Raw genomic sequence first — 26,147 nt, forward strand, 5'->3', positions numbered from 1 at the left:
CCTTTTAATCGGTGGTTCAGTGAAAGAAGTGACTTCAACTTGGTTTCCATCCACTCCAAATGGCAGATCAATACCAAAAGCAATAATCGGCATGGGTACCCTCTTGCCATCATTTTCCATTTGCAAAGAGTCAATAGGGGGCAATAAGGTCTGAGGATGATTTACTAATTCCAGCGAGAGCCTCCTTTGAGTTAGTGCAATTTTTGTTTGACAAAACGTTTGCCTTCCTGGCTAGAAACATGTCCAGAGGAGTAACTGTGCTGCCCCCTCCTGGCAGGCCCGTGCTTTGCTTCCTTTTTCCCATTTATTTTAAGCAACTGTGTTTTAAGGAACCTTTGCAGAGAACTTTGCAATTATGCAAAGTGATCAGGGTGTAGTGCCTTGCCGGATAAATAATGAGACTTAAAAAGAAACCTCCCCCACAGGCTTGCACAGCAAGAAATGTTCACCGCTGACAGATTGCATGGACCAAAAACAGAGCAAAGAATACATTAAGTAACTTAATAAAGTACCTTAAAAAGATGCCCCGGATCACAGGGGTTAGAGGGGCTTGCCCAGCCCAGCCTCTTCCGTACCCTGACGGGCACAGACAGGCCCGCCCTTGGCCGCGCTGTTCAAGAGCGTTGCTGGGGAAGGCAGTATTGTCCAGTGCGCCGGTCTCCCACCTATCTAATGCATCGTAATAAATATATGTTTAGAGTTAACATATTATCCTCCTGTATGAATTTAAGTGTATCATAGTCAAAGAAAGAACTCAAGGTGGCAAGAGGAAAGGCACTAACTGGGCTGGTGGGTAGAAGCCACCGCTCACTGTGGACAATGTGGAGAGGCTGCCACTCACTGTGGACACTGTGGAGAGGCAGTCACTCACTGTGGGCTATGTGGAGAGGCAGCCACTCACTGTGGACACTCTGGAGAGGCAGTCACTCACTGTGGACACTGTGGAGAGGCAGCCACTCACTGTGGGCTGTGTGGAGAGGCAGGTACTCACTGTGGACATTCTGGAGAGGCAGTCACTCACTTTGGACACTGTGGAGATGCAGCCACTCACTGTGGGCTGTGTGGAGAGGCAGCCACTCACTGTGGACACTCTGGAGAGGCAGTCACTCACTTTGGACACTGTGGAGATGCAGCCACTCACTGTGGGCTGTGTGGAGAGGCAGCCACTCACTGTGGACACTGTGGTGAGGCAGTCACTCACTGTGGGTTATGTGGAGAGGCAGGTACTAACTGTGGACACTGTGGAGAGGCAGTCACTCACTGTGGGCTGTGTGGAGAGGCAGCCACTCACTGTGAGTTGTGTGGAGAGGCAGCCACTCACTGTGGGCTGTGTGGAGAGGCAGCCACTCTCTGTGGGCTGTGTGGAGAGGCAGCCACTCACTGTGGACACTGTGGAGAGGCATCCACTCACTGTGGGCTATGTGGAGAGGCAGACACTCACTGTGGAGTGGTGTGGCTCACTGGTTAGAGGCGGCAGACCCGAGAGCAGAGAACGGGCTGGGACCAGGGTTCGATTCCCGACGTGGCAGGGTCTTGGACCGGGATCAGCGGACTCAATAATTCTCGCCTCGGTGCCTACTCTATCCGGGGACCACACTCGGTAACTCTGGGCATTAAGCTTGCCTCATCTACACAACGGCCCGCCACAAACGCCAGGGATGCCTGGTTTCACCTTGGAGACTCCCTGGAGGGACTATCTCACAGGGAAAGCCAGGACAGGTTCCCCAGCGGCCTATAGCGCTACGAGGCCTGCGGTGCGGGTAGCAGTGCGCTTTACAAGACACACTTTACACTTACACTTACTGTGGGTTGTGTGGAGAGGCAGCCACTCACTTTGGGTTGTGTGGAGAGGCAGCCACTCACTGTGGGCTGTGTGGAGAGCAGGTAAACTCTGTGGCCTCTGTGGAGAGGCAAGCACTCACTGTCGAATGTGTGTAGAAGCCACCACTCACTGTGGGCTTCGTGGAGAGGTAGCCACTCACTGTGGAAAATGTGGCAAGCAGGTAAACTTTGGGGACTGTGTGGAGAGACAGTCTCTCACTGTGAGCTGTATATAGAAGCAGTTACTCATTGTGGGCTGTGTGGAGAGGCAGTCACTCACTGTGGGCTGTATATAGAAGCAGTTACTCATTGTGGGCTGTGTGGAGAGGCAGTCACTCACTGCGAGCTGTGTGTAGAAGCCACTACTTACTGTGGGCTGTGTAGAGAGGTAGTCACTTACTGTGGGCTGTGTGGAGAGGCAGTCAGGCAGTCTCTCCCTGTGGTCTGTGTGGAGAGGCAGCCACTCACCCTTGGCTGGTGGTGAAAGGCAGCCACTCGCTGAGTAGCTGGGGTCCCTCGATGGGCTTGCTGCCGAACGACCATTTCCCATTTAGAAACCTTTGCTCGCAAGTAATATCTCGGGTGAGACTTTTATAGAGAACTATTAGAATCTAAATTCCTTGTAGACACTAGGTACAATACAATACATAGGCATTTGTAAACTGTGCAGCTGCTCACAAGGAAGCGTCCTGGTGTTAGCAGCAGGATCACCCAAAAACAGGCAGCCAGCCTAGGCAATAAACAGATGAGTCTTCAACCTTTCCTAAAGACCATTTCTGATGGTGAAAGCCAAAGAGCAGTTGAAGCGAGTTCCATAGTTTCGCTGTTAGTAAGGCAAAGTGTCTCCCACCACTCCTGGACCTACGAACGCTAAGGGTATTCAAGGGCTTCAGTGAATTGGACCTCAGGATCTGCCCTGACAATAGGCCAGAGTCTTCGTCTCAGACACTGCAGACCTTTCTGCTCCAGGGCTCTGTAGGCGAAGATTAATGCCTTGAATTAGATATTGCTAATTATCAGTGTTAGACTTGGCATCCTTGGCGTGGTTTTCCCTGACTTTTTGCCTCTACCTCCTGTATTGTTGATGCTGTGCTAGTTTAGATGCTTTGGGCACTTTGCCCCTGCTGATTAGTGTCAAAGTGCAAGTGCTCCCTGTGTAAATGGATTTTGTGATTGGTTCTCCCTGATTGGCGTATTTGTTTTACCAGTGGGTCCCTAGTAAACTGCATTGAGTGTGCCAGGGCTGGTAAATCAAATGCTACTAGTGGGCTTGCAGTGCTGATTGTGCCAACCACATGAGTATCCCTGAAAAGAGGTTAACTGCCAAGTCAACTTGGCAAGTGCAACCGCTTGCCAGGCACTACCCTTCCCTTTTCTTACATATAGGACACCCCTATGGTAGGCCCAAGGTACCACCCTGGGCAGGGTGCAGTGTATGTAAATGGTAGGACATGTGCTGGTGTGTGTAACATGTCCTGATAGTGAAATTCTGTCAATTTTGTTTTTTACTATTGAAAGGATATCTTGCCCATAGGACAGAATGGGGAATGCTTTTTAACATTTTACAAGCATATCTTCCTATAGGAATAAGATCGAAAAATTGAGTTTAGTATCCCTGAACCCAAGATTTAATAACACATCTTTTAGTAAAGATGGTTTTTAAATTGTGTGTTTGAAAATACCACTTTTAGAAAGTGGCTATTTTCTTGTTCAACCATTCTGTGTGTCACTGCCTGGTTGTGGACTGACTGTCTGGCTTTGGAGTGACAGGAGCTGGGGAGGTGCAGTGGCTCCAGGAATCCGGATGAGTGAGCACTAATCTGAATAGGCCTGATCTGCATTTGGAGTGGTGGGAGGACTAGCACCTGTACCTGAATAGGCCTGTGCCTCCCTTCCACAATGCTGACTCCACTCCCCTGTTGTGTATCTGGAGCCAAGGCTCACACTGACAATGGATGTTGTTGTGCACTTGCAGAGTGCCCCCCAGACCTGGTTTGAACTGGGCTCAGAGCCCCTTGCACAAAGAGAACAAATACCTTTTGGGGTATAAGTATCAGACCCGAAACCCCAGATCTTTAGATCATTCCTGGAATTCAAGAGGAACTTTTGCCAAGGAGAAGAGCTGGAGAGACTGAGAAGTACTGCCCTTGCTGTGTGACTGGGGTTGGCCTGCAGTTGCTGTTTCTGCCAAGGGGAAGGAGAAGGACTTTGCTGTGTGCTGTGTCCCCTGCTTTAAGAAGATCTCCAAGGCCCTGAAGTGAGCTGGCCTCCTGTTCAGAAGTCTCCAGGACACAAATACTTCACCCAGCTCCCCTGTACTCTGCTGTGAGTTCTAGCCTGCCAAGAGGGGCCTGCGCAAGTTTTTGGCCTCTTGAGGTTGTTGCTGCTGTTTGGGAGCTGTAAGAAAGAAGAAACGCAAAGTACTGCTAAAATGCGATCCATCGCTCTTCTTGCGGCTGTTTTCTTGATGCATCTCCACGGCGTGAGAAGGATTTCCACGCATCGTCGTGCCACTGTGAAAACCGTCGGAGCACCTGTCGCATCTGCAAAAATCGATGCATTGAGGGATCATAGCTGAAGACGACCGACGCAGCAACGCTCGACGCTGCCGCAACAATTGCCGACGCATCCCGGATTTACACGCATCATACCTGTGCGGCACGCTTTCCTGATGTATCACCTGCGAAGCAGAACCATCACGAATAATCGATGCATCACTCCCCATACAGACCAGATTCGACGCAACTCGCTCTCTGTGTGTCACAGAATTGTCGCATCGCCTCCCCAAGGTCTCAGGAGTGTTGCATCTCTTTTTTATCTGAGTCTGCGGCAGTTTGGCTTTTAGAACTTTGACACATCTATAGGCACTTTGGTGAAAAGTCATGCATCCATAGTTTTCTATGGTACAAGTTCTTGAATACTTTTTAAAGACATATTTTTAACTGTGTATGTTGGATTTTTGTCATTTTGGTCTTATTTAGTTTAGATGAAGTTACTTTATTTTTCTAAACTGGTGTGTTGTCCTGTTGTGGTGCTTTCACTGTGTTACTGGGTGTGTTGGTACAAATACTTTACACCTTGCCTTTTGGATAAGCCTGTCTGCTCGTGCCAAGCGGGGGTGAGGCAGGGGCTATCTAAAGTGTGTATCCCCCTTACCCTGACTAGAAGCAAGGGATCCTATTTGGACAAAGGTACCTACCTCTGCCAACTAGTGACCCCCATTTCTAACAACCGGTAACCAGTGCAGCTAACAAAGATCAGCAGAAACAGACTGACGCATAGGTACCTTAAGAAGAAGGCGCTGCCACATTTTGAGTGATCTGCAGCCGTTGCAGTATGGAAAGCTGGTAAGCTCAGATATAGACTATTCACATAGTCCAAATTTGAGGTAACCAGGGCATAATCAATAGTCTTCTGTGGCATCACCAGAACCAGATGCAATATCCTCCTTAGGGAGTTAAAGGTAGCAAAGCAGCTAGCCGAGACTGCTCTGACCTACAGTTAGAAAGACAAGTGAGGGTCAAATGTGAACCCAGATTCCTCACACAAGAGGAGGAAATTGGAGGAGCCCCAGCCTCTTAGGGCTATCAGTTGAGAGAATGGGGGTGGGGCTTGATAGAGGCAAAGACAAGAATTTTATTTTTTTCAGAATTCAGTTTAGGGCAGCTCTCATCCACCCAATTGCCCAATGCATTCAGGCAATTCTTAGAAGAAGTGAAGGCATCAGAAGCCTCATCCTGGAAGCACAGAAGGTGCTGAGCGTCATAAGCACAGGAAATCAATTTCAAGCCCCAGGCTTCGACAAAGTTAGTCAGGGCCCCAAATACAGATTGAAAAGAGTGAGGGAAAGCCCTGGGGGAATCCACATTTAAGGCTCTTTGGACCCGAAGTAAAAGGAGCAAGGAAAACAGCCTTAGAACTGTCCTCAAGATATGATTTAAGCCAGGACAGAGCTTTCCCTTGAGTTCTAATCTTCAACAGCCTTTGCCGCAGGATAGAATGCGAGACCGTGTCAAACGCTGATAACAAAGCCAATTCTACAACCGTGGCCGATGCACCCTGATCCAGATTAGACTTGATAAATTCAGAGACCTCCAGTAAGGCCAACTCTGTACTGTACCCTGTACACTGTGTTTCATGGAAAAAGGAGTTTGATTCCATAAAAAGGGAAAGCTGTCTATTAGCCACCTTTTCCAGCATTTTGGCTACTGTGGGAAGAATTGAAATAGGTCTGAATGTGCTAAGAGTTTTGGGGTCAGCGTTAGTTTTGTTAACAGTGGTAACAGGAGTGACTGTTTTCACCCCTTCAGAAGAACAGCAGACTTCTGTGAAGCGTTCAGCAGTTTGTTCAAAATGTGGTTAACAAACAGCAAAGCTGATTTCAGGATTTCATGGAGGCAACAGTCTTGGGGCAAGCCGAACTTGCAGATGGAAGAACGTATAGGTCTAGATTTTTCATATATTACTTAATCAGGTTTTCACCCTATATAGGGACTCACATTTCTGAAAGAAGAGTGACACAGGGCCCGATTCACAGAACTAACTTAGTTTTGGGAGTTTTTAGGGACCAGTTAAAGGTGAATTGCTAAATTACCTTTCTTGCTGATAATGGACCACACACGTGTCCTAACCACATCTGTTAGATTGATCCAAATCTTTTAAGAGAGGAAAGCGTTTTAATCCTGTGGGCTCGATTCACAGAACTAACTTAAGACAAAATCCTAAACTTACTACTTTTGGTATTCACAGAACGTACTTACTACTTTTGGTAGGATAGAGCCATGTCTTCAACTTCTTCCTGAACTGCAGCAAGTTCTCCATCTGCCTGAGTTCAGTTGGGAGTTTATTCCAGGCCAGTGCCGCTGCAATACTAAAGGCCCTTCCTCCTGATTTAGCTCTTTTAAATCTAGACACTCTTACCAGCTTAGCTGATGAGGAGCGGAAGATGCACTAGACATGCGTACTTTAAAACGGCCGCTTAGAAACATGTTGTGTTTGTTGTCAAACACCTTGGAATCATACCTTCTGCGGGGGAGGTATGATTCCACCCTTCTAGAGGGACTTATGTGAAACACCAGGGCACCCGGCACCAGCTTTTTCGACCTGGGCATCACAAAATAGATGATGCCAGGCACAGACACAAGTCTGCCCTCCTGCTGCTGAGTCAAGCCTGACAATAGGTTTCTGGTCACAGGGAGGTGTGACCACCTCCCAGACAGTCTTTAGTGTATTGGGGCTTGGTGGATGCACTCTTAGAGTGCCAGAAAGTCTGCACTGGGGGCCCATTTGGTGTCCCTGTGCATAGTCCAGCTCAAACCGGTTACAGGAGCCATTTGCTCCTGCTGTGGTGTGAAACTGGACAAAGGACATGGGTGTAGCCTCCCCTCTGTCCTAACCCTCCCCTAGCAGGGTCCCTAGAGTTCGTCCAATGCCTTCCCTGGGTATAAAGTGGGAAACCTGACTACAGGACTTTGGATTTTAAGTGGACTAAACTCTGCAAGCAGAAACCAAGTACTTTAATGGTCTACACTTCGCTGGACGATAGAAGAATCTCCCTTGGAGTAAAGGAGTTACTTCCCTGCATCAGCAGGCACCTAAAAGCATCTGACCGGTTTGCATCTCCCGAGCTCCTGAGGACTCCGAAGATTTCTGCAACACAGGAGGTGGGTTCCCGAGCATCTCTGAGGTCGATCTGCTCTCTCAGCAATCCTTAGACCAGTATCCCTCGTGGGGACCGTGCAACCCGAACCCCTGTGCACTGAGTACTTTTTCAGCAGCATATGCTTTTTGGCAATCCCTGAGGCTGTGCATTGATCCCAACCCTGAGCAGTATTTCCACTGAAGATCTTCAGCCTCCACTCCATGAGTGCTCTGTGGGCTGGTGCTTTGTGATTCCCTTCTCGATCCCTGGTCCGTTGGCCTGTGGGTTCTAGCGAGGGTCACTTTGATTTTCCTTGGGCTTGCCTGGTTGCTCCAGCCATGCCCTGACTCCCTATAGTTTGGAGAGTCCCCAGGACCTTTCTGGTCCTCACCGTAACCTGTTGCCTCTGCCGGCGTGGGTTACCTTTGCCAAGGCTTGTTGATGTTCAATCCGGACACTGACCCCTCAGCACTCAACAACACACCTTTAAACTTTGGTCATCATCAACGTCTCCTGTTTCCCATGGCTGCAGAGTCAAGCATCCTATCTTCACACCTGAAGCTCCCGGCATCGGTGAGCATTCGTCTATCGAGCCCCTGGTCACCCTGAAGTGGCCCAGACTCTGTACCCTTTGCTTTCAGGTTCTTCTCACCTCAGATCTAGGCTTGGTTTCCACCAGACAGTTTTCTTCTTCCCGGCAGCACCACACAATTGAAAACGACGAGGGTTTCCGACACCACTTGACCCCTATATACCTGGCTCCTCTGGGATAGGTAATACGGGTACCTCAATAAACACAAGGGGGCTGGCCTTACAACCTTGTATATTCCAAAGGGTTTGCTTGAAGTCCTCTCCAAAGTGTCCTTGAACTGTAATTTTCCAACCGCAACTTTCCCCATAGAAGCTAACGGAGCCTGCGTCTGTGTTCCCACCCTGCCCCCGCCCTCCGTGGGCTCCTTGTGTCACTCCTTTGGGTAGTTCCTTGGGGACCCAGCGATTCTATGTGTTCTAGGCACTGTGTTTCGTGAAGTCGTTGTTGTTATACCATTTTTATTGTATATGGTTCGGTCTCCCCCTGGAGCCTGCTGTTAGTTGGACGGGTGAATGATCGGAGAACCCACTGGAGAGAATGACATGTTTACCTTTGTCATCTACATGAACTGTCTGTACTGAAAATGGAAAGGAACTAAAGAGGTGAATGGAGAATGGCAACCCCCGTGGACCACTGAGTAAATCCTGCATGATTGACATGGGTGTATACATTCTACCCAAGAACACACACTTTGTACCTAGTAAATGAGTCTCTTGAAGTAACAGGATATCAGGGGTGTGATGATCAACAAACAACATAACTGCCCCGTCTCAATTTTAGTTTTCAAACCATTATCAGTCCATGACTTTATACTATATCCCATCTCACTGTCTGACAACAATTTGACCCAGACTCTGTACCCTTTGCTTTCAGGTTCTTCTCACCTCAGATCTAGGCTTGGATTCCACCAGACAGTTTTCATCTTCCCGGCAGCACCACACAATTGAAAACGACGAGGGTTTCCGACACCACTTGACCTCTATATACCTGGCTCCTCTGGGATAGGTAATACGGGTACCTCAATAATCACAAGGGGGCTGGCCTTAGAACCTTGTATATTCCAAAGGGTTTGCTTGAAGTCCTCTCCAAAGTGTCCTTGAACTGTAATTTTCCAACCGCGACTTTCCCCATAGAAGCTAACGGAGCCTGCGTCTGTGTTCCCACCCTGCCCCCGCCCTCCGTGGGCTCCCTGTGTCACTCCTTTGGGTAGTTCCTTGGGGACCCAGCGATTCTATGTGTTCTAGGCACTGTGTCTCATGAAGTCATTGTTGTTATACCATTTTTATTGTATATGGTTCGGTCTCCCCCTGGAGCCTGCTGTTAGTTGGACGGGTGAATGATCGGAGAACCCACTGGAGAGAATGACATGTTTACCTTTGTCATCTACATGAACTGTCTGTACTGAAAATGGAAAGGAACTAAAGAGGTGAATGGAGAATGGCAACCCCCGTGGACCACTGAGTAAATCCTGCATGATTGACATGGCTGTATACATTCTACCCAAGAACACACACTTTGTACCTAGTAAATGAGTCTCTTGAAGTGACAGGATATCAGGGGTGTGATGATCAACAAACAACATAACTTCCCCGTCTCAATTTTAGTTTTCAAACCATTATCAGTCCATGACTTTATACTATATCCCATCTCACTGTCTGACAACAATTTGTTAGTCATTAGAATCAAAGTGATCCTGTGCAACTCGCGGGAGCATGTGCCTGGTAACGGGAACAAAACAAAACCTTAAAGAATCGAAACTAAAATCCATCCCCCTAACATCCCCACCCTATATACCTATCCTAGAAATAACAGTCACCCCAAATAATATGTAATAATCACATGTGAAACTCAATGGCAAAAAGTGAAAATAGAAACAAGCAAGTAAAAGGATTGATGCACTTTGAATGAAGAGTCCCTTTTCTTTTCTCTTTCAGGGGCTTTGTATTGTGCAGAAAAGCTGAACATGAAGTCAGTCCTTTCATAACGGTCTCTGTTGCCACATGTGTGTTATTTCCCCCAAACCCTGGGTATGATGAAGACGGTCTGCAGCAGGAGCAACTTCTACCCCCAATGACTTTTTTTTTTTGCAGAGTTTTATATAGCGCGAACTAGACCCGAACCGAATCAGGTATCAGAGCGCTTTACACATTTTCCAGTTACGTTACATGAGGACACACTTTCATTTTAGGCACGGGGAGATGAAGTGATTTGCCGAGAATCACTTACGGTGTGCTAGAGTCTTTGATGCTTCCTCGGTTTATGTAGTGTTCTTTGCGGGATGTTGATATTTCATCAGACGCCCTTTAAATCCCCCGGATGTGTCCACTGAAAAAATTTCAAAGGAAATATCTTGACCCGCACAGTGGAGCAGAGGTCCTATCCTTCACGCCCATTTGTAGCACTAAGAGCATCTGTGAGAAAGTGCCTCGGTTGTCATGGTTATCCCCTGTTTTTTGCTGCCTGGTTTTAATGGGGTTTCAATTGTAGTGCACAGGGTCGCCTGTGCCAGTGCTTTTTCCCAAAACATATCCTCAATTGGTATGTCTACCCCCTGTACGTCCCTAGTAAATGGTACCCTGGGTACCCAGGGTCTGGGAGCTGAAGAGGGTCCCCTCGTACCCTCCTCAGTGGGACCATGCCACTGCCTTTGCAGCTTGCATGCCCCAGTGAGAGCGAAAACAACAAGGTTGGCATGGCACTCTACCTGGGTGCCGTGCCAGACAACACTGCCTGAAGGTATAGGTCAGTCACCGCTCTAGCCGATCTCACAGCCCTGAGGCAGGGTGACCTATACCACAGGTGAAGACATATCTGCATTAGTAGATATGCCCCTACAATATTAGGGTCCATTCTTTAATATAGTATGTGACAGTGAAGCCAAACAGAGTACATGGGTTGGAAACTCGACAGCTCGATCTCCACAGCACCATGATTGCTTCCCTGAACACAGGGGTGTTTGGTACCAAACTACTCCTTTCAATATATCCACACCAATGCCACTGTGAGATTTATTATACCATGTACTCAGAGGGCACCTCAGAGGTGCCCCCTGAAAAACCAATCCTGCTGTGGTTTCTGACCGGATGTAGGCATTTAGCCACCACCAGACATGTTTCTGGACCCCTGGGTGGAGAGCCCCTTCTCTCTTGGACCAGAAACAATGCACATCCTGGTTGAAGGTGTCACACCTCCTCCCCCAGGATGAACCGGTGCTCAAAGTGGAAGCTTCAAAGGCCTGCCGCCTTTGTAATATGCAATCCTGTGCCTCTGCTGCTAACAGAAGATGATTCAGAAAAGGGGGTGGTGATGAACAGAGTGCCTGAATTAAGCAGACCACTCTTACCCAGTCCAAAGATCAGGGCTTGATCCATCACCGTTTTTTAGCTCACTGCACCATCCCAGCTCAGAACTTGGCTATATGCAAATTAGTCTGTTCCTGTCCCAGTGCATGATGGGAACAGGGCATACCAAACTACCAAGCCAATTCTTGTACTGGGAAGGAAACAAGCTTCCGGGGACCGGTTTCTGCCATTTCAGGCGTCTTCGGCCCGGCTTGCTTGAATCCTGATGGTGCAATGAGCAAGGGACTCACATCTGAGTATACCCTTCCACGCTTATGGTGGACAAAATGATTCAGAAAAGGGGGTGGTGATGAACAGAGTGCCTGAATTAAGCAGACCACTCTTACCCAGTCCAAAGATCAGGGCTTGATCCATCACCGTTTTTTAGCTCACTGCACCATCCCAGCTCAGAACTTGGCTATATGCAAATTAGTCTGTTCCTGTCCCAGTGCATGATGGGAACAGGGCATACCAAACTACCAAGCCAATTCTTGTACTGGGAAGGAAACAAGCTTCCGGGGACCGGTTTCTGCCATTTCAGGCGTCTTCGGCCCGGCTTGCTTGAATCCTGATGGTGCAATGAGCAAGGGACTCACATCTGAGTATACCCTTCCACGCTTATGGTGGACAAAATGATTCAGAAAAGGGGGTGGTGATGAACAGAGTGCCTGAATTAAGCAGACCACTCTTACCCAGTCCAAAGATCAGGGCTTGATCCATCACCGTTTTTTAGCTCACTGCACCATCCCAGCTCAGAACTTGGCTATATGCAAATTAGTCTGTTCCTGTCCCAGTGCATGATGGGAACAGGGCATACCAAACTACCAAGCCAATTCTTGTACTGGGAAGGAAACAAGCTTGCGGGGACCGGTTTCTGCCATTTCAGGCGTCTTCGGCCCGGCTTGCTTGAATCCTGATGGTGCAATGAGCAAGGGACTCACATCTGAGTATACCCTTCCACGCTTATGGTGGACAAAATGATTCAGAAAAGGGGGTGGTGATGAACAGAGTGCCTGAATTAAGCAGACCACTCTTACCCAGTCCAAAGATCAGGGCTTGATCCATCACCGTTTTTTAGCTCACTGCACCATCCCAGCTCAGAACTTGGCTATATGCAAATTAGTCTGTTCCTGTCCCAGTGCATGATGGGAACAGGGCATACCAAACTACCAAGCCAATTCTTGTACTGGGAAGGAAACAAGCTTCCGGGGACCGGTTTCTGCCATTTCAGGCGTCTTCGGCCCGGCTTGCTTGAATCCTGATGGTGCAATGAGCAAGGGACTCACATCTGAGTATACCCTTCCACGCTTATGGTGGACAAAATGATTCAGAAAAGGGGGTGGTGATGAACAGAGTGCCTGAATTAAGCAGACCACTCTTACCCAGTCCAAAGATCAGGGCTTGATCCATCACCGTTTTTTAGCTCACTGCACCATCCCAGCTCAGAACTTGGCTATATGCAAATTAGTCTGGATTCAAGCAAGCCGGGCCGAAGAGGCTGAAATGCCAGAAACCGGTCCCTGGTAGCTTGTCTCCTTTCTGGTGAAGAATTGGCTTGGTAGTTTGGTCTGCCCTGTTCCCATGATGCACTGGGCCAGGGACAGACTAATTTGCATATAGCCAGGTTCTGAGCTGGGATGGGGCAGTGAGATAAATAACGGTGATGGATCAAGCCCTGATCTTTGGACTGGGTAAGAGTGGTCTGCTTAATTCAGACACTCTGTTCATCACCACCCCCTTTTCTGAATCGTTTTTGGCCACTATAGGTGTGGCAGGGTATACTCAGACATGAGTCCCTTTCTCACTGCTCCATCAGGATTCAAGCAAGCCGGGCCGAAGAGGCTGAAATGCCAGAAACCGGTCCCTGGTAGCTTGTCTCCTTTCTGGTGAAGAATTGGCTTGGTAGTTTGGTCTGCCCTGTTCCCATGATGCACTGGGCCAGGGACAGACTAATTTGCATATAGCCAGGTTCTGAGCTGGGATGGGGCAGTGAGATAAATAACGGTGATGGATCAAGCCCTGATCTTTGGACTGGGTAAGAGTGGTCTGCTTAATTCAGACACTCTGTTCATCACCACCCCCTTTTCTGAATCGTTTTTGGCCACTATAGGTGTGGCAGGGTATACTCAGACATGAGTCCCTTTCTCACTGCTCCATCAGGATTCAAGCAAGCCGGGCCGAAGAGGCTGAAATGCCAGAAACCGGTCCCTGGTAGCTTGTCTCCTTTCTGGTGAAGAATTGGCTTGGTAGTTTGGTCTGCCCTGTTCCCATGATGCACTGGGCCAGGGACAGACTAATTTGCATATAGCCAGGTTCTGAGCTGGGATGGGGCAGTGAGATAAATAACGGTGATGGATCAAGCCCTGATCTTTGGACTGGGTAAGAGTGGTCTGCTTAATTCAGACACTCTGTTCATCACCACCCCCTTTTCTGAATCGTTTTTGGCCACTATAGGTGTGGCAGGGTATACTCAGACATGAGTCCCTTTCTCACTGCTCCATCAGGATTCAAGCAAGCCGGGCCGAAGAGGCTGAAATGCCAGAAACCGGTCCCTGGTAGCTTGTCTCCTTTCTGGTGAAGAATTGGCTTGGTAGTTTGGTCTGCCCTGTTCCCATGATGCACTGGGCCAGGGACAGACTAATTTGCATATAGCCAGGTTCTGAGCTGGGATGGGGCAGTGAGATAAATAACGGTGATGGATCAAGCCCTGATCTTTGGACTGGGTAAGAGTGGTCTGCTTAATTCAGACACTCTGTTCATCACCACCCCCTTTTCTGAATCGTTTTTGGCCACTATAGGTGTGGCAGGGTATACTCAGACATGAGTCCCTTTCTCACTGCTCCATCAGGATTCAAGCAAGCCGGGCCGAAGAGGCTGAAATGCCAGAAACCGGTCCCTGGTAGCTTGTCTCCTTTCTGGTGAAGAATTGGCTTGGTAGTTTGGTCTGCCCTGTTCCCATGATGCACTGGGCCAGGGACAGACTAATTTGCATATAGCCAGGTTCTGAGCTGGGATGGGGCAGTGAGATAAATAACGGTGATGGATCAAGCCCTGATCTTTGGACTGGGTAAGAGTGGTCTGCTTAATTCAGACACTCTGTTCATCACCACCCCCTTTTCTGAATCGTTTTTGGCCACTATAGGTGTGGCAGGGTATACTCAGACATGAGTCCCTTTCTCACTGCTCCATCAGGATTCAAGCAAGCCGGGCCGAAGAGGCTGAAATGCCAGAAACCGGTCCCTGGTAGCTTGTCTCCTTTCTGGTGAAGAATTGGCTTGGTAGTTTGGTCTGCCCTGTTCCCATGATGCACTGGGCCAGGGACAGACTAATTTGCATATAGCCAGGTTCTGAGCTGGGATGGGGCAGTGAGATAAATAACGGTGATGGATCAAGCCCTGATCTTTGGACTGGGTAAGAGTGGTCTGCTTAATTCAGACACTCTGTTCATCACCACCCCCTTTTCTGAATCGCTAACAGAAGATGGCAGCCTCCGGTTTACACCCCCACTTCATATGGGAAAACTGGTGGAAAACTTAGGAGAATAAGGGATGTGCCCAACTCTGCCAATCCACCCCACAGGTGGGGGAGGCAAGGTGAAGCACATCTTTCAGTCCTCACCATCTTGAAGATGGGTAGACCCGCCAATCAGGGCTAGCTATGTGCACACTCCCATATAATAGGTGCCAATTGGCCCTACCTGCTACTCCCCTAAAATGCCCCTAAATTTTGTTTTTAGGTGGCTCTACCAGTCCTGGAAATTGGACCTGAGATGTCTTAAGAAGAAAGAAGACGTCCCTGCAGAGAAGACTGAATACGGAGACTGTCTTGGCCCCATCCCTACTAGCCTGTCTGCAGCTTCTGCGAACCTGCAACCTGTCTTGCAGCCGGTGAGCTCTGAAAACCCTGGGTGGACTGCTGCCTTTGAAGAAGACTCCAATCTCCCGTGGAGAGTGGATCAGTCCAGAAAAAAACAACTCCAAGGGCTCTGGATCCAGCTAGAACCGCGATCCCTGCGTCCGACGCCCACGGCCCAAGTCTGAGTGGCCCACCTGCCCAGTGCAGTCTTCGCGGTGATTTAGACCTCAAATCCAGTGTTCTCTGACCGCTCCTGACCTCCATGACGATGCCTGCAGACAGAATCCAGAGGCTCTGCCTGACCGTGACTGACTCAGGTAAGAAGACTTGGAAGTTAAAAGGCACCACTGCACCCGAAGCCCCTGGGCCTTGGTGAGCTGAACCAATTGTGCCCCTACCACACCCTGCCTCTCTACTTACCTCTCCTGTAGTTGGTCTCCCTCTTGCAACCTCCGGTGAGATGCCTGCATCCTGTTTGTCAAAAGCTCCAAACTCCATTCAAAAGTGTTGGGCACCCAACGCTGATTTAGCATTCACCTGCCCCTCAGCCCCTGGTGGTGTATGCTTGGTGCTGCTTGGGGCTCCCCCTGTGCTTGTGCTAACCTCCAAAGCTTAGCCTCTGCAACTGATCACTTACCTGCAAGCAGTATGGCTCCAGGCACCCCCAGTCTCTACTGAAAAGCATTAGGCCGAACTCTGACTCTGACCTCTGCACTCAGCCACCCCTGTGCTGCTAGTGGTGCAGTTTTGGTACTCACCTAACCCGTGCTCCTTGCTGACCTTTGGGCACGAATACTGGATTTGTAAGTGTGGAACTTACCTGTTAAACTGCATTATTGTTTTCACCATAGGGAACATTGAACTGCTTCAAACATATTCTAAATGCCAACTTTTAAAAGCTAAAAGTATTTTTATTTAAAAATGTACTTACCTTTTTGCAAAGATCTTGGCCTTAAAATAAAATACAAACAATGTATATTTTTCCAAAATTGGTGTGGATCTCCTTATCGAGCCGTGTGTCCATTATTGGTCAATGTTGTGCAATAAATGTCTTCCACTCCTCCGTGTGAGGCCTAAGGCTGCTCGCCCTCACTCCCACTAATAGAGCACTTTGGGTTTTACATCAAACAAGTGCCCATTGCACACAACCAGAGAGTAAATATTATTCAATATCTCTAAAACATATCAAACATGAGCAGGAAGTAAGCAAATAATTGTAAAATAAGCTGTCAGAGAAAACATAGTATTAAAGACAATTTTCTTTAATTTCTTGTGTATCCAGCCGACACGTGTTTCCTCGCATAGCAATGCGACTCATCAGGGCTGGGGAAGATACAAAATAGAACATAGTGGAGCATTTGTGTTTTCGTAGTTGAATTCACAGCGTATTTATCAAATAACATGACTTGGCAATAGTGAGAACAACCAATTTTCAGCGTAAAGAGTGAAGCATTGTGTATTCATACAAATTAGTTAGATTTAAGACGTGACACAAGTTTCAAGTTCTATCAGTATTATTCCGCTGACCATTAGAGAAGATTGAGAACCGTGAAAACCAACGTATGTCGTCCTACAAGTGAGAGTGTGAGTATCGTGATTTCAAGAATTCGAGTGAGCGAGGGACGTATTGCAATGTGGAAATTAAAAAGCCAATGATAGTGATGGTGTCGAGACTGTTTGTTCTAAGATGAACAGATGTGATAGTATGAAGGGGTCTTGAGAAACCAGTCTGGTTAATAGCCACTGTATCTTTGTGACGAATATTTATGTAAGTGACTCTTCCCTCCATGCTGCTAATTTCGAGTGATAGCTAGTGCGTGATTTTTAAAAAAAATATTTCAATCATACCTGTAACCTTCGAGTGAGTGAAAGGAAGGTCTAAAAAAGAAATAGAAAAGAAAAGGACAAAGAACAGGAAAACAAGATGTAAAGTGCTATAACTACGGTAATGTGAGTAAACGAGCATCGTATGTCTAGGTGAAAGACAGCGGGCTGTAAAAAATATATATAAAGAGAGAGAGGCTCACCGCTTAGCCGGTGATATTTCCAACCCGGCCGGGATCCGGACCAAGGAAGTGTAGATAAACTTTGATTCTGGTGTGAAGCTAAATGATACAAGGGGAGGGGTAAGAGGGGTAGTTAGCGTCTGAAAAAAGAGCTGTGAGAATAGAGTGGAGTGTCGAAACCTACTAAAAAGCCAGCTCACCACGTAGCAAAAAGCCTGGGTAGGTAGTTGCAGATCTGATCCGGACTGTGGGTATGACCGGATAATGTTGTTAAAAGCTGGCTTTGGAAGGAGCTCAGATAAAGCTGAGGGTATAAAGGGAAGACAAGGAAACAAAGGCATCAGACAGGTAGGCTTGGAGGAAATCCAGAGAGCTGTGTGAAAACAAAATGTCAGGCACCAGTTACCCGGCGTGCCTGACACAGTGTAAGGAAAGGGTTTACCTCGTGTTAAGAATGTAAAGCCAGAGGGATCCGCCGGAGGTCAGTGTGAGGGTGGGTAGAGAGGGTATGCTCTCATCAGAGATTTGTTCCTGAAAAGGATTTAAAAAGAGCATTTCTGTTCATGCTAAGCAGGTGTCGTCAAATACAACAATCACCATAAAGATCGGGGAGTAATGGATCTAATGCCCGTATGAGCTCTTACCAGCCGTTTAGCGTAGAGAAGCGTAGGAGTAGAACCGCTTCCGAGTAAGGCGAGATACTGTGTTCCTGGAAGGACACGTGATCTTAACCCGGAAACATATTTCAGGAGTATGTGACCGGGGACCCGTATGTAAAGGGCTAGAACGTGAAACCCTCTAGCACGGGTGCGTTCCAGGTCAGAACCCATGGTTGCAAGAGCCCGCCTACTGTGTCGTCAAAGCAAAGAACAGCTAGAGAGTACGAAATAACCCATGTGCGTAATTGGAAAGCCCGTAAGCGGCATTGTGAGTGGATGCTCATAAAAGGAATCTAATTATGTGGAAAGAAAGTGAAAGTATATATGAGTAATAAAAGTGGGCTAGAAGAGAGGGAAATAAAGGGAGAAGACAGGTGAGTGATATGGGTATTGCCAAATAAGGAACGGAACGTGAGATAAGAAGACGAGGTGCTTGCTGTGTACCATATCCAAGGTTATGATTGTGTAGTGGCATGCCGAGAGACGCTTGCAATCGAAATCGTTACATATTATTTAGTGCCTTTTACATAGTAGGTAAAAAGAAATCGCTTCTGTAATTGAAGCTAGCCACAGAGTATAGCAACATTAACAATAATTGAATAAAATGCATCAAAGAGATATACATGCCTAATTCAATGTGTCTACAGATTAAACAGCAAGGTATAATACAACGTTGAAGAATAATGAAAATGCAATAAGTGACCATTCAGAATACGGAAAGGCGAACTTAATGGATAAACACTAATTAGTGTTTGTGTGTCATGCATGGATCATGAGATATGCTCTGCTTAATGATTATGGTATTGGGCAGAGCTGACGACATACCTCTTTACCTTATCTTAATTACGTAAGTCGAGATATTATTGACTATTGGTGTGACTGTTGTGTCAATGCCGTCAGTTAGTTCTAGTTTAAAACGTAGGTCGGATACAACCATTACAAAAACATATGTGTCATATATGTAAACATTGTCTGCATGAAAAGATAAAAGGGAAATGGGGCAACATATGTGCCTGGTAGTTGACAACGATACTAGATGAAGGTTAAGGCACTGGCAGAGCATTGTAAAACCAAAACAATTCACATATTCAGATGGATGGCTTATTACAAGTGAATGGGTATCAGAATATTCTATTGAATACAATCTAGTCTCCTAGAGAGTATTGTAACTCCTGATCAAAATTGAGACCGTGTTCTACTGTACGAAGACGTAGAATCAATGTGGCTCTAATAAGAGCCTGTATGAAGGAGTCTGACATTAGTTAGTGATGGAATACCATCTCATCCTCAGAGCCGGCACCGGTCACTCACTGCCATGACACCATCCACTGAGGGAGAAATCTGTGAGAGTCAAACCCGATTGTTCTGTCTCATGAATGTACTAAGACTGCAATTTACTTTATTTTGTTTTATAAGTGAAATTTTGGGGGGAGTGAGTGGGTAAAAAATGCAGAGAAATGCAAAACTTAATTTGGGGCAAATCGTTGGAAAGTTGTTTGAACACACACAGCCCTATCAAATATAAAAAATTGCCCACAGAAACAGGAAAAATAGAAAAACAGAAAAACGTTGACTAGTTTAATTCTAGCAGTTTTCTTACATTTTTATGTATTTAATGAAATTCAGGCTGTCATTTCCAATTCACTTTTGAAGACTGGAGGCAGCGGTTCCGTCGGAGGCCACCAGAGGGCGATCATCGCCTGCTGATGAAACTCACTGAGCTCCGCATTGGATGAAAGGGAGAAGGGTTTCCTCTTCCGGGTCAGCGGCGGCAGAGACAGCACCAGCAGCTGCGGTGACATCACTTCCGGCCTCTCCTGGTGTTTGCAGCCTGCAGCAGAGGAGGAAGGAGCCCTGTCTGGAGGACAGTTACCTTCATCTGCAGACCCCCCTCAAAGCCCAGATTTACCACCCCCAGACCCCAGACCTAGGAGGAGGAGAGAGTCTGGACATGTCTGCACAGGTCTCTGCTCAGGTAGGAGATTGTCAGCACCTTCTGCTGTGTTTGTAGAAATAGACTGAATAATCCTGGAGGGAATCTCTGCAGGAGCCGGGCTGAGCTGGGCTCTTCTATCCGGGCTCTTCTATCCGGGGGTCCTGGGGCTGAGTTGGGCTCCTCTATCCGGGACCCCTGGGGCTGAGCTGGGCTCTTCTATCTGGGGCCCCTGAGGCTGAGCTGGGCTCTTTTATCCGGGGGCCCCTGGGCCTGAGCTGGACTCTTCTTTCCAGGGGCCTCTGGGGGGCTGAGCTGGGCTCTTCTATCCGGGGCCCCTGGGGCTGAGCTGGGCTCTTCTATCCGGGGCCCCTGGGGCTGAGCTGGGATCTTCTATCCGGGGGCCCCTGGGGCTGAGCTGGGCTCTTCTATCCGGGGCACCTGGGGCTGAGCTGAGCTCTTCTATCCGGGGCCCCTGGGGCTGAGCTGGGCTCTTCTATCCGGGGCCCCTGGGGCTGAGCTGGGATCTTCTATCCGGGGGCCCTGGGGCTGAACTGGGCTCTTCTATCCGGGGCCCCCTGGGGCTGAGCTGGACTCTTCTATCCGGTAGCCTCTGGGGATGAGCTGGGCTCTTCAATCCAGGACCCCTGGGGCTGAGCTGGGCTCTTCTATCTGGGACCCCTGGGGCTGAGCTGGGCTCATCTATCCGGGGGACCCTGGGGCTGAGCTGGGTGCTTCTATCCGGGGCCCCCTGGGGCTGAGCTGGGCTCTTTTTTCCGGGGGCCGCTGGGGCTGAGCTGGCTCTTCTATCCAGGGTCCATGGGGCTGAGCTGGGCTTTTCTATCCGGGGCCCCGTGGGGTGAGCTGGGTCCTTCTATACGGGGCCCCTGGGGCTGAGCTGGGCTCTTCTATCCGGGGGGGCCCTGGAGCTGAGCTGGGCTCTTCTATCCGGGGGTCCTGGGGCTGAGTTGGGCTCCTCTATCCGGGACCCCTGGGGCTGAGCTGGGCTCTTTTATCTGGGGCCCCTGGGGCTGAGCTGGGCTCTTCTATCTGGGACCCCTGGGGCTGAGCTGGGCTCATCTATCCGGGGGACCCTGGGGCTGAGCTGGGTGCTTCTATCCGGGGCCCCCTGGGGCTGAGCTGGGCTCTTTTTTCCGGGGGCCGCTGGGGCTGAGCTGGCTCTTCTATCCAGGGTCCATGGGGCTGAGCTGGACTCTTCTATCCGGGGCCCCGTGGGCTCAGCTGGGTCCTTCTATCCGGGGCCCCTGGGGATGAGCTGGGCTCTTCTATCCGGGGGGGCCCTGGAGCTGAGCTGGGCTCTTCTATCCGGGGGTCCTGGGGCTGAGTTGGGCTCCTCTATCCGGGACCCCTGGGGCTGAGCTGGGCTCTTCTATCTGGGGCCCCAGAGGCTGAGCTGGGCTCTTTTATCCGGGGGCCCCTTGGCCTGAGCTGGACTCTTCTTTCCAGGGGCCTCTGGGGGGCTGAGCTGGGCTCTTCTATCCGGGGCCCCTGGGGCTGAGCTGGGCTCTTCTATCCGGGGGGGGCCCTGGAGCTGAGCTGGGCTCTTCTATCCGGGGGTCCTGGGGCTGAGTTGGGCTCCTCTATCCGGTACCCCTGGGGCTGAGCTGGGCTCTTCTATCTGGGGCCCCAGAGGCTGAGCTGGGCTCTTTTATCCGGGGGCCCCTGGGCCTGAGCTGGACTCTTCTTTCCAGGGGCCTCTGGGGGGCTGAGCTGGGCTCTTCTATCCGGGGCCCATGGGGCTGAGCTGGACTCTTCTATCCGGGGCCCCGTGGGCTGAGCTGGGTGCTTCTATCCGGGGCCCCCTGGGCCTGAGCTGGGCTCTTCTATCCGGGGGGGCCCTGGAGCTGAGCTGGGCTCTTCTATCCGGGGGTCCTGGGGCTGAGTTGGGCTCCTCTATCCGGGACCCCTGGGGCTGAGCTGGGCTCTTCTATCTGGGGCCCCAGAGGCTGAGCTGGGCTCTTTTATCCGGGGGCCCCTGGGCCTGAGCTGGACTCTTCTTTCCAGGGGCCTCTGGGGGGCTGAGCTGGGCTCTTCTATCCGGGGCCCCTGGGGCTGAGCTGGGATCTTCTATCCAGGGGCCCCTGGGGCTGAGCTGGGCTCTTCTATCCGGGGGCCCCTGGGGCTGAGCTGAGCTCTTCTATCCGGGGCCCCTGGGGCTGAGCTGGGCTCTTCTATCCGGGGCCCTGGGGCTGAGCTGGGATCTTCTATCCGGGGGCCCTGTGGCTGAACTGGGCTCTTCTATCCGGGGCCCCCTGGGGCTGAGCTGGACTCTTCTATCCGGTAGCCTCTGGGGCTGAGCTGGGCTCTTCAATCCAGGACCCCTGGGGCTGAGCTGGGCTCTTCTATCTGGGACCCCTGGGGCTGAACTGGGCTCATCTATCCGGGGGACCCTGGGGCTGAGCTGGGTGCTTCTATCCGGGGCCCCCTGGGGCTGAGCTGGGCTCTTTTTTCCGGGGGCCGCTGGGGCTGAGCTGGCTCTTCTATCCAGGGTCCATGGGGCTGAGCTGGGCTCTTCTATCTGGGGGCCACGGGGCTGAACTGGGCTACTCTATCCGGGGCCCCTGTGGCTGAGCTGGGCTATTCTATCTTGGGCCTCTGGGGCTGAGCTGGGCTCTTTTATCCGGGGCCCCTAATGCACAGCTGGGCTCTTCTATCCGGGGGCTGAGTGGGCTCTTCTATCCGGGCCCCTAGGGCTAAGCTGGGCTCTTCTATCCGGGGCCCCTGTGGCTGAGCTGGGCTCTTCTATCCGGGCACCCTGGGGCTGAGCGGGGCTCTTCTATCCGGGGAGTCCTGGGACTGAGCTGGGCTCTTCTATCCAGGGCCCCTGGGGCTGAGCTGGGCTCTTCTATCTGGGGGCCATGGGGCTGAACTGGGCTCTTCCATCTGGGGCCCCTGTGGCTGAGCTGGGCTCTTCCATCTGGGGCCTCTGGGGCTGAGCTGGGCGCTTTTATCCGGGGCCCCTGGGGCACAGCTGGGCTCTTCTATCCGGGGGCTGAGCGGGGCTCTTCTATCTGGGCCCCTGGGGCTGAGCTGGGCTCTTCTAGCCGGGGCCCCTGGGGCTGAGCTGGGCTCTTCTATCCGGGGACTCCTGGGGCTATGCTGGGCTCTTCTATCCGCGGGCCCCTGGGGCTGAGCTGGGCTCTTCTATCTGGGGGCCCTAGGGGGCTGAGCTAGGCTCTTCTATCCAGGGGCCTCCAGGGGGCCGGGCTGAGCTGGGCTCTTCTATCCGGGGCCCCCTGGGGCTGAGCTGGGCTCTTCTAATCGGGGCCTCTGGGGCTGAGCTGGGATCTTCTATCCGGGGGCCTCTGGGGCTGAACTGGGCTCTTCTATCCGGGGCCCCCTGGGGCTGAGCTGGGCTCTTCAATCCAGGACCCCTGGGGCTGAGCTGGGATCTTCTATCTGGGACCCCTGGGGCTGAGCTGGGCTCATCTATCCGGGGGACCCTGGGGCTGAGCTGGGTGCTTCTATCCGGGGCCCCTGGGGGCTGAGCTGGGCTCTTCTATGTAGGGGCCCCTGGGATGAGCTGGGGCCTACTATCTGGGGGTCCCTGGGGCTGAGCTGGGCGCTTCTATCCGCGGCCCCTGGGGCTGAGATGGGCTCTTCCATCCGGGGCCCAGGGGCTGAGCTGGGCTCTTCAATCCGGGGGCCCCTGGGGCTGAGCTGGGCGCTTCTATCCAGGGCCCCTGGGACTGAGCTGGGCTCTTCCATCCGTGGCCCTGGGGCTGAGCTGGGCGCTTCTATTTGGGGCCCCTGGGACTGAGCTGGGCTCTTCCATCCGTGGCTCTGGGGCTGAGCTTTGCTCTTCTATCTGGGGCCCCTGAGGCTGAGCTGGGCTCTTTTATCCGGGGGCCCCTGGGCCTGAGCTGGACTCTTCTTTCCAGGGGCCTCTGGGGGGCTGAGCTGGGCTCTTCTATCCGGGGCCCCTGGGGCTGAGCTGGGCTCTTCTATCCGGGGCCCATGGGGCTGAGCTGGGATCTTCTATCCGGGGGCCCCTGGGGCTGAGCTGGGCTCTTCTATCCGGGGCACCTGGGGCTGAGCTGAGCTCTTCTATCCGGGGCCCCTGGGGCTGAGCTGGGCTCTTCTATCCGGGGCCCCTGGGGCTGAGCTGGGATCTTCTATCCGGGGGCCCTGGGGCTGAACTGGGCTCTTCCATCTGGGGCCCCTGTGGCTGAGCTGGGCTCTTCCATCTGGGGCCTCTGGGGCTGAGCTGGGCTCTTTTATCCGGGGCCCCTGGGGCACAGCTGGGCTCTTCTATCCGGGGGCTGAGCGGGGCTCTTCTATCTGGGCCCCTGGGGCTGAGCTGGGCTCTTCTATCCGGGGCCCCTGGGGCTGAGCTGGGCTCTTCTATCCGGGGACTCCTGGGGCTATGCTGGGCTCTTCTATCCGGGGGTCCTGGGGCTGAGTTGGGCTCCTCTATCCGGGACCCCTGGGGCTGAGCTGGGCTCTTCTATCTGGGGCCCCTGAGGCTGAGCTGGGCTCTTTTATCCGGGGGCCCCTGGGCCTGAGCTGGACTCTTCTTTCCAGGGGCCTCTGGGGGGCTGAGCTGGGCTCTTCTATCCGAGGCCCCTGGGGCTGAGCTGGGCTCTTCTATCCGGGGCCCCTGGGGCTGAGCTGGGATCTTCTATCCGGGGGCCCCTGGGGCTGAGCTGGGCTCTTCTATCCGGGGCACCTGGGGCTGAGCTGAGCTCTTATATCCGGGGCCCCTGGGGCTGAGCTGGGCTCTTCTATCCGGGGCCCCTGGGGCTGAGCTGGGATCTTCTATCCGGGGGCCCTGGGGCTGAACTGGGCTCTTCTATCCGGGGCCCCCTGGGGCTGAGCTGGACTCTTCTATCCGGTAGCCTCTGGGGATGAGCTGGGCTCTTCAATCCAGGACCCCTGGGGCTGAGCTGGGCTCTTCTATCTGGGACCCCTGGGGCTGAGCTGGGCTCATCTATCCGGGGGACCCTGGGGCTGAGCTGGGTGCTTCTATCCGGGGCCCCCTGGGGCTGAGCTGGGCTCTTTTTTCCGGGGGCCGCTGGGGCTGAGCTGGCTCTTCTATCCAGGGTCCATGGGGCTGAGCTGGGCTTTTCTATCCGGGGCCCCGTGGGGTGAGCTGGGTCCTTCTATACGGGGCCCCTGGGGCTGAGCTGGGCTCTTCTATCCGGGGGGGCCCTGGAGCTGAGCTGGGCTCTTCTATCCGGGGCCCCTGGGGCTGAGCTGGGATCTTCTATCTGGGGGCCCCTGGGGCTGAGCTGGGCTCTTCTATCCGGGGGGGGCCCTGGAGCTGAGCTGGGCTCTTCTATCCGGGGGTCCTGGGGCTGAGTTGGGCTCCTCTATCCGGTACCCCTGGGGCTGAGCTGGGCTCTTCTATCTGGGGCCCCAGAGGCTGAGCTGGGCTCTTTTATCCGGGGGCCCCTGGGCCTGAGCTGGACTCTTCTTTCCAGGGGCCTCTGGGGGGCTGAGCTGGGCTCTTCTATCCGGGGCCCATGGGGCTGAGCTGGACTCTTCTATCCGGGGCCCCGTGGGCTGAGCTGGGTGCTTCTATCCGGGGCCCCCTGGGCCTGAGCTGGGCTCTTCTATCCGGGGGGGCCCTGGAGCTGAGCTGGGCTCTTCTATCCGGGGGTCCTGGGGCTGAGTTGGGCTCCTCTATCCGGGACCCCTGGGGCTGAGCTGGGCTCTTCTATCTGGGGCCCCAGAGGCTGAGCTGGGCTCTTTTATCCGGGGGCCCCTGGGCCTGAGCTGGACTCTTCTTTCCAGGGGCCTCTGGGGGGCTGAGCTGGGCTCTTCTATCCGGGGCCCCTGGGGCTGAGCTGGGATCTTCTATCCGGGGGCCCCTGGGGCTGAGCTGGGCTCTTCTATCCGGGGGCCCCTGGGGCTGAGCTGAGCTCTTCTATCCGGGGCCCCTGGGGCTGAGCTGGGCTCTTCTATCCGGGGCCCTGGGGCTGAGCAGGGATCTTCTATCCGGGGGCCCTGTGGCTGAACTGGGCTCTTCTATCCGGGGCCCCCTGGGGCTGAGCTGGACTCTTCTATCCGGTAGCCTCTGGGGCTGAGCTGGGCTCTTCAATCCAGGACCCCTGGGGCTGAGCTGGGCTCTTCTATCTGGGACCCCTGGGGCTGAACTGGGCTCATCTATCCGGGGGACCCTGGGGCTGAGCTGGGTGCTTCTATCCGGGGCCCCCTGGGGCTGAGCTGGGCTCTTTTTTCCGGGGGCCGCTGGGGCTGAGCTGGCTCTTCTATCCAGGGTCCATGGGGCTGAGCTGGGCTCTTCCATCTGGGGGCCACGGGGCTGAACTGGGCTA

The sequence above is a fragment of the Lissotriton helveticus genome, assembly GCF_964261635.1.
Source record: "Lissotriton helveticus chromosome 1_1 unlocalized genomic scaffold, aLisHel1.1 SUPER_1_unloc_17, whole genome shotgun sequence".
Taxonomy (NCBI): domain Eukaryota; kingdom Metazoa; phylum Chordata; class Amphibia; order Caudata; family Salamandridae; genus Lissotriton; species Lissotriton helveticus.